Here is a 12368-nt window from a genome sequence, read left to right on the forward strand (position 1 = left end):
GGGCGGTCTGGGACTCTGTGATGAGCCTGTGAAGGATTTGACATTTGGTCAGGAATCAGGTGCCAGAGGTGCTGTGCAGTCACTGCTCTGGTCTGGAGGGCTGCAGGCAGCTCCTAGCTTGAGCATGGATCTCACTGCTCTTGTTGGCCTCCTTTTCTAGGGGAAGGAAGTGATGTCTCTGTGCCTTCCTGTCCAAACACCCTCCACTGCCCTCAGATGCTTGTCTGTTGACAATTTCTCTTCTCCAAGGCTTCTTGCCCAGGACCAAGTTCAGCCAAGCTTCAGGAGGACACATTCAGCTCTCCCAGGTTGTAACCTTGGAACAGGAGGGTTCTCCTTTCATCAAACAGAGCCACAGAATGGGCTGGGTTGGAAGGGACCTCAAAGATCATCTACTGCAACCCCCTGCCATGGGCACCTCCCACAGCCCAGCTTGCTCAGGGCCTCATCCAGCCTGGCCTTCAACACCTCCAGGCAGGAGGCAGCCACAGCCTCCCTGGGCAACCTGTGCCAGTCTCTCCCCACCCTCACTCTCAACAATTTCTTCCTCCTCTCCACCTCAATCTCCCCTCTCCCAGCTCCAAGCCATTGTCCCTCATCCTGCCAGCTCCTGTATAAATCATAGAGTTGTTTCATCTGGAGGAGCCCTCTGAGGTCATCCAGTCCAACCATCAACCTGACACCACCATGGCCATTAAACCATGTCCCCAGGTGCCATGTCCACAGGTCCTTTCCCAAGCTGCTGAGGCAATCATCAGCCTGCTTATAGGATGAGTGTGGTTGTTTCCTGGGCTGAAGAGAAGCTGCTGCTGCCTTTAGGAGCAACCTTAGAGTCACAGCATGGGAGGGCTTGGAAGGGACCTCTGGAAATCATCCAGCCCAACCCCCCTGCCAGAGCAGGGCACCCAGGGCAGGGCACACCTGAAAGTCTCCAGAGAAGAAGACTTCTCAGCCTCTCTGGGCAGCCTGCTCCAGGGCTCTGTCACTCTTCAATTACAGAAGTTCCTCCTCATGTTCAAATGGAAGTTCTTAGGTTCAAGTCTGTGCCTGTTAGCCCTTGTCCTACCTCTGGGCACCACTGAACAGAGCCTGGTCCCATCCTCCTGCCCATCTCCACACAGGATCTCTCTGCATAGAATCACAGCATGGAAGGGCTGGGAAGGGATCTCTGGGGATCATCCAGCCCAACCCCCTGCCAGAGCAGGGCACCCAGGGCAGGGCACACAGGAACACAGCCAGGAGGGTCTCCAGAGAAGGAGTCACCACAACCTCTCTGGGCAGCCTGCTCCAGGCCTCCAGCCCCCCTACACCAAAGAAGTTTCTCCTCCTGCTCAGGTGGAACCTCCTGTAGTTGAGTTCACTTCCATTGCCCCTCCTCCTGTCTCTGGGTGTCATTGAACAGAGTCTGGCCCCTTCTTCTTGCCCCCCACCCCTCAGATGTTTGTAGGCATTGATCAGATCCCCTCTGAGCATTCCCTCCAGGCTCAGCAGCCCCAGGGCTCAGCCTTCCCTGGTCAGAGACATGCTGCAGTCCCCTCAGCATCCTCACAGCTTGGGTCTCTATCACACCCAGTGCTTGTCTCTGTACCACTGCCCCAGGCTGCCATCCACTCCATCTCTGCTGCCCCCACCCACCCCTCCCTCTGCTTCTGGGTCCTGCAGCTGGGTGGAAGCAGTCCCAAGCACAAATCCAGGCTGGGCAGGGACTGGCTGGAGGGCAGCCCTGAGGAGAGGAACTTGGGGGTGCTGGGGGATGAGAAGCTCAACAGGAGCCAGCAGTGAGCACTTGCAGCCCAGAGAGCCAAGCAGAGCCTGGGCTGCATCAGGAGAAGTGTGGCCAGCAGGGCCAGGGAGGGGATTCTCCCCTCAATGTCTATCAATAGCTGAGGGGTGGGGGGCAAGAGGCTGGGCCCAGACTCCTGTCAGTGGTGCCCAGGGAAGGGGCAAGGGGCACAAACTGGAGGCCAGGAGGTTCCATGTGAGCAGGAGGAGAAAGTTGTTTGGTGTGAGGGTGCTGGAGGCCTGGAGCAGGCTGCCCAGAGAGGTTGTGGAGTCTCCTTGTGTGGAGAGCTTCCAACCCCCCCTGGCTGTGTTCCTGTGTGCCCTGCCCTGTGTTCCCCTGCCCTGGCAGGGGCGTGGGTGGATGATCTCTGAGGTGCCTTCCAACCCCTGCTATCCTGTGGTTCCATGTGCTTGGGCACAGTGTTCTTCCCCCAGAGACCAAGCTGCCTGCATGCCTGCTCCTGGTGGGGTCATCACAGGTGGTTTCCAAACCTGGGGTGGGGAAGATGTGGAGTTGGCAAACCTGAATTTCTGGTTCAGGCTGGTTTGAGGTGGGCCAGGAGCCTGGGGGAGTGCATCCTGACAGGATGGGACATGCCATGGAGTGTGGCAGTGCTCAGCCAGCTCCTCTGTGCCAGGGGCTCCAGCTGGCTGCCAGTGTGGTGAGGGCTGTGGTGGTGTCTGCAGTCCTTGATGAGCCCTTCAGCTGCTCAGGACATACCCCAGATGCTGAGGGTCCATGTGCAAGGCAAAAATGTGACACTGGGGGCTTTGGGATGCATGTGGGGCTGGTGGAGGAGGGGGAAGGCTCAACTGATCCCCCAAGCCCACAGCAAAGGGACCCAGGGAGGCTGTGGCTGCCTCCTGCCTGGAGGTGTTCAGGACCAGGCTGGATGAGGCCCTGAGCAAGCTGTGCTGGTGGGAGGTGTCCCTGCCCATGGCAGGGGGTTGGGGCTGGGTGAGCTTTGAGGTCCCTTCCAACCCACCCCACTCTGGGATTCCATGGAACTGCCAATGCCATCTCATTTGCCCTGCTGGAAGGCTGCACCTGTGTCTCACCACCAGTCAGACTCTGCCCATTTCCAGTGTCTGCTTTAGCATTAGTGTGGCCAGGCTCAAGTGGCACCAACCAAATGAGAGTCAGGTGTGTGCTGGAGCCCTGACCAAATGACAGCAGATGGAGAGAGAGGATCCTGCCCCTCTGCTCTGCTCTGCTGAGACCTCACCTGCAAGGCTGGGGCCAGATATGGGACCCCAAGCACAACAGGGACATGGAGCTGATGGAGAGGGTCCAGAGGAGGCCACAAAGATGAGCAGAGGCTGGAGAACCTCTGCTATGGGACAGGCTGAGGGAGCTGGGGGTGTTCAGCCTGGAGAAGAAAAGGCCTCAGAGTGATCTTAGAGCTGCCTGCCAGGACCTGAAGGGCTACAAGAAGGCTGCAGAGAGACTGTTCCCAAAGGCCTGCAGGGACAGGACCAGGGGCAATGGCTTCAAAGTAGAGCAGAGCAGGTTGAGATTGGATGTGAGGAACAAGTTCTGCACCAGGAGGCTGCTGGAACACTGCAACAGGTTGCCCAGGGAGGTGGTTGAGGCCCCATGCCTGGAGATCTTGAAGGTGAGGCTGGAGAGGGCTCTGGGCAACCTGATCTGGTGGAGGATGTCCCTGCTGAGTGCAGGGGGTTGGACTGGATGAGCTTTGGAGCTCCCTTCCAGCCCAGACCATTCCATGACTCTGTGTCCCAGATGTTGATTCCAACACCACTACAGAACCCCCAAACCCAGGACCCCTCAAGGTGTTTTAGTCCTGACCCCAGAGCTGGAGAGCTGCTAATGCCAGGGGTCTCACCTACACCACCACTGCTGGTTCCATGTCTGCCTTTCACATCTCCTCCTTCTGAAGATGTTTTTGAGGGAGGGCAGAGGGGAGGGCTCCTGCTGTCAGCAGTCCCTTCAAAGGGAACCTGCTAGTTTCATTTTCTTGTTTACACAGAGCCTTGCTTTTGCACACACAGATAAACAGCAGCAACAAAAAAAGCATTCCTGGAGCTGCTCAAATGGGGTCACTTCAGGAGTTATCAGCCAGCACTTGGACTGGATCTCAAAGGTCGCTTCCAACCTCACCACTTCTCTGATTTTCAGTGAGAAGGAAGGGAGAGGTTGTGTGGTGATCCAAAACAAAGAAAAAAAGAGAGATTGCTTTCATCCTCCAAATGCTGTCCTGAGCATGGCTGAAAACTGGCAAGGAGTCACAGAATCCAGAACTGTCAGGGCTGAAAAGGACCTCAAGGCTCAGCCAGTTCCAACCCCCTGCCATGGGCAGGGACACCTCACACCACAGCAGGTTGCTCACAGCCACATCCAGCCTGGCTGCAAAAACCTCCAGGGATGAGGCTTCCACCACCTCCCTGGGCAACCTCTGCCAGTCTCTCACCACCCTCATGGGGAACAACTTCTTCCTAAGAGCCAATCTCAATCTCCCCACTTCTAGTTTTGCTCCATCCCCCCCAGTGCTGTCACTCCCTGACACCCTCAAAATAGGAGATCTGCACCTCAACTACTGGGGTCCTGGAATTGTGCCAGGAGGCCTTTCCTGGGTGTCCCTCTCCAGCAGTGGGCAGGGCAGCAGCAGGAGGGATTAGCTGGGACTGAATGAAGTTTAGGACAAGAGTTGTTGAGGGTCCTGTGGTGTAGCAGAGACAAAGCTTGGATGGGGACTCCACCACCTCCCTGGGCAGCCTCTGCCAATCCCTGACCACTCTTGCAGCAAATAAATTTTTCCTCCTCTCCAAGCTAACCCTCCCCTGGCACACCTGAAGCCCATTGCCACCTTGCCCAAAGGGTCTTTTCCTCCCCCTGTTTCTTGCAGCAAGAGGTTGCTGACTTGAGACTCATGAAGCTGAGGGAGACCTCATTGCTCTCTACAGCTCCTGAGAGGAGGCTGCAGTCAGGTGGGGGTTGGGCTCTGCTCCCTAGTCTCAGGTGATAGAAGGAGAGGAACTGGCCTGAAATTGTGCCAGGGGAGGTTAGGTTGGAGAGGAGGTAAAATTTCTTTGGTACAAGAGTGGTTAGGGACTGGCAGAGGCTGCCCAGGGAGGTGGTGGAGGCCCCATGCCTGGAGGCACTTGGGGCCATGGTTTGGTGGCCATGGTGGGGTTGGGTTGCTGGTTGAATTCAGTGGTCCTGGAGGTCTTTTCCAACCCAAACCATTCCCTGAGTCCATGTTTTCTCAGTGCTGGATCAAATCCTTCTTCTTTCCCTGAAGTTTCCTGCTCCAGGACAGACTTGCAGGGAGCTTTGGTACAAGGAGAGAAGTTAAGAGCAGCTCTCCCCTGGGTGTCCAGAGATGCTGGTGGGAGGGAGTGCAAGAGCAAGGTGCAGCAGAATGCTCAGGGAGTGTCCCCTGCAGAGGCTGCCAGAGGCACATAACTGCCTGTGTGAGGCTCAGCCTCTGGCAGGGGCTCCCAGCCTGATTCATCTGCTGGAGGAGGCTGAAGGAATGAGGGTGGTACTGGGAGAGCTTGGATGAAAGGGATGATTCTCCTAGGGGATGGGCATCAGCCTGGGTCAGGGTCAGGGCTGATGGCTCCAGGTGCCTCCCCTCCTAAAAATGGGATGCAGCCAGGAGCTGCAAGGTCAGCCAGATTCCCATGGCCAGCATGAGCCTCACTTTTACCCTGGGTCTGTAACTTACAAATCCTTCTCCTCAGGGATGGTTTGGGTGAGTTCCCCACAAGCCATGTCTCATTGGAGGGAGGATTTTGAGCTTCCTACTCCTGCATTTCCCTGCCTGTCCCACTGCCTTCATCACAGAGTCCCAGCCTGGAAGCGACCTTTAAAGCTCACCCACTCCAAGCCCTGCACTCAGCAGGGCCATCCCCAACCAGAGCAGGCTGCTCACAGCCCCAACCAACCTGCCCTGCACTGCTGCCAGCCATGGGGCAGCTCCCACCTCTCTGGGCAGCCTGGGCCAGGCTCTCCCCACCCTCAGGGGCAAACATTTCTCCCTTCTCTCCACTCTCCAGCTCCCTCTTGCACTTCAAACCATCCCCCCTTGGCCTGTCCCCACAGGCCCTGCTCAGAAGTCTGTCCCCAGCTTTCTGCTCAGCCCTTGAAGCACTGCAAGGCCACCAGAAGGTCTCCTGGAGCCTTCTCCTCTGCAGGCTGCCCAAGCCCAACTCTCTCAGCCTGGCCTCCCAGCAGAGGGTTCCAGCCCTGCCAGCATTGCTGTGGCCTCCTCTGGCCCTGCTCCAGCAGCTCCCTGTCTGTGCTGAGCACTCCAGAGCTGCCCCAGCACTGCAGGGGGGTCTGAGCAGAGCACAGCAGAGGGGCAGAATCCCCTCCCTGCCCTGCTGCCCACACTGCTGGGGATCAGCCCAGGCCAGGCTGGGGCTGGGCTGGCAGCTCAGTGCTGGCTCATCTCCAGCTTTGCACCCCCAGCACCCCCAAGTCCTTCTCCTCAGGGCTGCTCTCCAGCCCTTCACCCCCAGCCTGTGTTGTCTCCAATCTGTATTGGTGCATCCCTGATGTCCTGCTTTGTGTATCCAAAAGGATGCCATCTCTGTGCCAAGGAGAGCAGGAGGTGCTGACAGCTCCACAGCCTATTTCTGCTGCCATCTCCCTTTGCTTTGCCCTAGTGACCCTCCTGAGGTGCCCCTGGTGCTCAGGGTTGACAGCTCAGGTAGCAGCCAGGACATGTGTCCTCCCCCTGCTGCTCTGGGCGTGCTGGGGGCCTTCAGCTGGTGCTGTGACAGCCAGAACAAGCAGGAAGGTTTGCAACAGCAAAAGGAGAGGCAGGGGCACCTGTCAGCTGACCCAAACTGGCCATCTGTGGCTGGAGGCAGGAATGGCCATGGGGATGGTCAGAGGGAAGAGCAGCATGTCCCATGGGGTGGCTGCATGGAGTAGAACACAATATGCCGAGAGGAGCAGGTGTCCAGGTGGAGATTGACCATCTGTTAGCTTCCCTCAGGTTTGTAGCTTCCTCTGGACCCTCTCCAGCAGCTCCAGGTCCTTCTTGGCCCCAGAGGTCTTTTCCAGCCTCAATAACTCTGTGATCCAGGGGGGGTTGGACCTAGATGATCCTGAAGGTCCCTTTCAACCCAAGCCCTTCTGTGCATCTGTGCAATGTGAACTGTTTCTGCCAGTCTTAAGCAAACAGAAGCTGCTTCCTAATGCTCCATGTTCATAGAGTTCCTTCCCAGGTCAGTGCATCACCCAAAAAAGGGGATTTTTAATGACTTTTTTTGCCCCTCCCTCTGGCCTGTTTATAGGCAGTGGGATGGGGAAGGAGGGAAGACAGAGACAAAATCCACCTTCCATTGCCAAACCACCTCGTGGGCATCCCTTGGGTTCCTTCTCTTTGTTGCTTTGGGTTTTCTTTCTTGAAACTGAGTAATCATTTAAATGATGATGCTTTAATAAGCTAATAATGAAAAAAAGTCATGTATGCAGCTGGGAGGCTTTCTGCCAGCATTTGTTGGGTGAAGATGAGTTCCTCTCAAAAAGGAAAAAAAAAAAAAGAGCTGTTTAGATGCTCATTAACTCCTGGGGAGGGCTATAAATAGTAGCTGCAGAAGCAGCCACCACAATCTGCTCCCCAGGCCTTGGCTTGGCCTCCTCTGATGCTGCAGCAGCTCAGCTCAGCTGCTGGGCTGAGCCTGCCCAGCACCAGCACGGAGGGGAATCACAGAACTGTTGGAAGGGACCTCAAGGCTCAGCCAGTCCCAACCCCCTGCCATGGGCAGGGACACCTCACACCACAGCAGGTTGCTCACAGCCACATCCAGCCTGGCTGCAAAACCCTCCAGGGATGAGGCTTCCACCACCTCCCTGGGCAACCTGTGCCAGTCTCTCACCACCCTCATGGGGAACAACTTCTTCCTGACAGCCAATCTCAATCTCCCCACTTCTAGTTTTGCTCCATCCCCCCAGTCCTATCACTCCCTGACACCCTCAAAAGTCCCTCTCCAGCTTTCTTGGAGCCCCCTTCAGATTCTGGAAGGCCACCAGAAGGTCTCCTGGGAGCCTTCTCCTCTCCAGCCTGCACAACCCCAACTCTCTCAGGCTGTCTGCAGAGCAGAGCAGCTCCAGCCCTCTGCTCATCCTCATGGCCCTTCTCTGGACACCTTCCAGCACCTCCAGATCCTTCCTGGGAACAAATCTCTGCTCTCCTCCTGTCCCCAGCCTTGGGCAGAAGACCCTAAGCTGGTGGGGGAGAAGCTGGCCAGGAGCCAGCAGTGGGCACTGGCAGCACAGAAGGCCAAGGGCAGCCTGGGCTGCAGCCAAAGCAGTGTGGCCAGAGCTGGAGAGAGAGGATCCTGCCCCTCTGCTCTGCTCTGGGGAGACCTCACCTGCAGGGCTGGGGCCAGCTGTGGGACCCCAAACACAAGAGAGACCTGGAGCTGATGGAGAGGGTCCAGAGGAGGCCACAGAGATGAGCAGGGGGCTGGAGCAGCTCTGCTGTGGGGCCAGGCTGGGAGAGTTGGGGCTGTGCAGGCTGGAGAAGAGAAGGTTCCAGGGAGACCTTAGGCAGGATTGGAGGTGAGCTGTGAGCAGAGCAGAGCCCAGGGGCAGAATCCCCTCTGCTGCCCTGCTGCCCACACTCCTCTGGCTGCAGCCCAGCACACAGCTGCCTGCTGGGCTGCAGGAGGGCACTGCTGGCTCCTGGGGAGCTACTCAGCACCCAACACCCCCAAGGCTTTTCCTTCAGGGCTACTCCCAACCCACTCTGCCCCCAGCCTGGATTGGTGCCTGTGTGTTTGTGTCCTCCCTTTGCAGCCTGTTCCTTCCCCAGCAGGTTGGGACACTGCCTTGCTGCCTGCTCCCCTGGGACCTGCCCTTCCTCTGTCTGTAGGGAGCTCTGGTGCTGGGGAAGGATGGGCCAGACCTGGAGACTCACCAGCTTCTGATTTCCTTTGCAGTGAACCCAGAGGAGGAGAGAAGCTGCCTATGGACTGCCTCCTGCCTCCCCTTGCCTCCCAGCGAGCTCTGCCATGCCAGAGGAGTGGAGAGCAGAGAGGCCACACTGAGCTGGGACAGCAGGACTGAGGCCAAGCAGTGTGTGGCTCCTGGGCTGTGGTGCCTAGTGGTCCTTGCCACCCCACACAGGACACCACCAGCTCCTGCCAGGCAGATGCCTGCAGGGGAGAGGAGAGCTGCAGCTGAACTGATGCATCTGGGCACCTGATAGCAGGCTCAGGTAAGGCCACGTTGCTTAGAACCATGGAGCTGCTTAGAACCATGGAGCTGCTTAGAACCATGGAGCTGCTTAGAACCATGGAACTGCTTAGAACCATGGAGCCATGGAACTGCTTAGAACCATGGAGCTGCTTAGAACCATGGAGCTGCTTAGAACCATGGAACTGCTTAGAACCATGGAGCTGCTTAGAACCATGGAACTGCTTAGAACCATGGAGCCATGGAACTGCTTAGAACCATGGAGCTGCTTAGAACCATGGAGCTGCTTAGAACCATGGAACTGCTTAGAACCATGGAGCTGCTTAGAACCATGGAACTGCTTAGAACCATGGAGCCATGGAACTGCTTAGAACCATGGAGCTGCTTAGAGCCATGGAGCTGCTTAGAACTATGGAGCCATGGAGCTGCTTAGAACCATGGAACTGCTTAGAACCATGGAGCTGCTTAGAACCATGGAACTGCTTAGAACCATGGAGCTGCTTAGAACCATGGAGCTGCTTAGAACCATGGAGCTGCTTAGAACCATGGAACTGCTTAGAACCATGGAGCTGCTTAGAACCATGGAGCCATGGAGCTACTTAGAACCATGGAGCTGCTTAGAACCATGGAACTGCTTAGAACTATGGAGCCATGGAGCTGCTTAGAACCATGGAACTGCTTAGAACCATGGAGCTGCTCAGAACCATGCAGCTGCTTAGAACCATGGAGCTGCATAGAACCATGGAACTGCTTAGAACCATGGAGCTGCTTAGAACCATGGAACTGCTTAGAACCATGGAGCTGCTTAGAACCATGGAGCTGCTTAGAACCATGGAGCTGCTTAGAACCATGGAACTGCTTAGAACCATGGAGCTGCTTAGAACCATGGAGCTGCTTAGAACCATGGAGCTGCTTAGAACCATGGAGCTGCTTAGAACCATGGAACTGCTTAGAACCATGGAGCCATGGAGCTACTTAGAACCATGGAGCTGCTTAGAACCATGGAACTGCTTAGAACTATGGAGCCATGGAGCTGCTTAGAACCATGGAACTGCTTAGAACCATGGAGCTGCTCAGAACCATGCAGCTGCTTAGAACCATGGAGCTGCATAGAACCATGGAGCTACTTAGACCCATGGAGCTACTTAGAACCATGGAGCTGCTTAGAACCATGGAGCTGCTTAGAACCATGGAGCTGCTTAGAACCATGGAGCTGCTTATGTTTTGGTTGGAAGAGGCCTTTAAGATGATCCAGTCTAAGTCTTAACCCAGCACTGCCAGGTCACCTCTAAGCCATGGCCCTCAGCACCACATCTCCACAGCTTTTAGATCTCAGGAATGGAGCCTCCACCACTGCCCTGGGCAGCCTGGGCCAGGCCTTGACAACCCTTCTGGGGAAAAGATTGTTCCTCATGTGCAACCTAAACCTCCCCTGGGGCAACTTGAGGCCACTTCCTCTTATTTTATCACTTCTCCCAACACCCACCTGGCTCCAGGCTCCTTTCAGAGAGCTGTAGAGAGCAATGAGGTCTCTCCTCAGCCTCCTCTTCTCCAGACTGAACACCCCCAGGCCTCCCAGCTGCTCCCCACAAGCCTTGCTTTATGGAAGATCTGTGCCCTGGTGCTTACACCCTGGTGGTCTTGCCACACTCCATTTTAAACTAACAGATCACAGCTTCACAGATGGCCCCGCGTGGGAAGGGATCCTCCAAGGGCATCCTGTCCAACCCCCTGCAGGCAGCAGGGACACCTCCAGCCAGAGCAGGCTGCCCAGGGACACATCCAGCCTGAGCTGCAATGGCTCCAGGGATGGAGCCTCAAGCACCTCCCTGGGCAGCCTGTTCCAGTGTCTCCCCAGCCTCACTGTGCACAACTTCCTCCTGAGCTCCAACCTAACTCTGCCCTGCTCCAGTTCCAAACCATTGCCCCTGGGCCTATCCCCACAGCCCCTTCTGAACAGTCCCTCCCCAGATTTCTTGTAGGTCCCTTGCTGATGCTGGAAGGTGCTCAGTGCAAGGTGATCTCTGGGCAGTCGTTGTCACCCCCCAGGACAGTTAGGACAGAAGCCTCTGGCTGGCTCTCTGCTCCTGATGCTCTGAGAAAAACCAAACTTGCTCCTCTGCTCTCAGGTTTGTGTTGCAGTCAAGGAAATACAGATGCAAACAGGATCTCCTGTCTTGCTTCATCCTGCTGGAGAGGGATTTCAGTCCTGAAGCCCTCAGTCCCTTTCTGAGCCCTGTGTCACTTCCTGTTGGCAGCTGGGCTGTAAGTGAGGCCAGATCTGGGCTGAGCCTGGGGTTGTGCCATCTGGTGACCTCCTGCTGCAGAGCTGCTGCCCAGCCAGGCTGGGTCTGATCATACAGGCAGCTGTGCATGGGGGTCAGCAGAAGTCCTTGCTGCAAGCCTGGAGAAGAGAAGGCTCCAGGGAGACCTCAGAGCAGCTTCCAGTACATGAAGGGCTCCAGGAGAGCTGGGGAGGGACTTTGGACAAGGGCTGGGAGTGCCAGGCTGAGGGACAATGGCTTGGAACTGGGAGAGGGGAGATTGAGAGTGAGCTCCCTTTGAGCTCCCTCCCAACCCATTCTGTGAGTCTATGAAGAGTAAAGACACCAAGCTGGAACCTGCATGGATGCACTCCCCTGGCATCCTGCATCCCCAGCAGCAGCTGCAAGCCAGGAGCCATGGCTTCAGTGGCAGCACAGCAGCTCCAGGCCTCCAGCAGTGCCACTGCTCTCCTGCCCTTGCCTCCAGACACCTCTCAAGGACATATCATGGAGCTAGAAGGTCTCTAAGGTCCCTCCCAACCCAACCCATTCTATGAGAGGATGATGCTGATGATGCTGAGTCCACATGCCTCCAGCTACCACATCTCCAAGACCTCCAAACACTTCTCATTATTTACCAAGCCCCCAGATCTCCTGAGAGCTTCTCAGGCTGGTGCCCACCTGCCCTGGCTTGGGATGGGGCTTCCTAAGGGAACCAAGGGTGAGCAGGTCTCTTGTCTCATCCATGGTGGGGTTGGAACCCATTCTATGATAGGATGCTCTGCTGAGACCCCACCTGGAGCTCTGTGTCCAGGTTTGGAGCCTCTGTTCCAGGAAGGATCTGGAGGTGCTGGAAGGTGTCCAGAGAAGGGCCATGAGGATGAGCAGAGGGCTGGAGCTGCTCTGCTCTGGAGACAGCCTGAGAGAGTTGGGGTTGTGCAGGCTGGAGAGGAGAAGGCTCCCAGGAGACCTTCTGGTGGCCTTGCAGGATCTGAAGGGGGCTCCAAGAAAGCTGGGGAGGGACTTTTGAGGGTGTGAGGGAGGGATAGGACTGGGGGGGATGGAGCAAAAGCAGAAGTGGGGAGATTGATATTGGCTGTCAGGAAGAAGTTGTTCCCCATGAGGGTGGTGAGAGACTGGCAGAG

At 56.5% G+C, this 12368-nt stretch overlaps 1 protein-coding gene across 1 annotated transcript in view; it reads left to right on the forward strand.

The window, feature by feature from the left end:
• Positions 1–280: 280 nt before the first annotated feature.
• LOC128973998 (USP6 N-terminal-like protein) overlaps positions 281–12368 on the forward strand; it is a 57484-nt gene continuing 45396 nt past the window's right edge. The window contains exons 1-2 of the mRNA XM_054390501.1: positions 281–308; positions 8704–8981. The gene's annotated coding sequence lies outside the window, so the exon portion shown is untranslated. The remainder of the gene's footprint in view (positions 309–8703; positions 8982–12368) is intronic.

The sequence above is a fragment of the Indicator indicator genome, chromosome 21, assembly GCF_027791375.1.
Source record: "Indicator indicator isolate 239-I01 chromosome 21, UM_Iind_1.1, whole genome shotgun sequence".
Taxonomy (NCBI): domain Eukaryota; kingdom Metazoa; phylum Chordata; class Aves; order Piciformes; family Indicatoridae; genus Indicator; species Indicator indicator.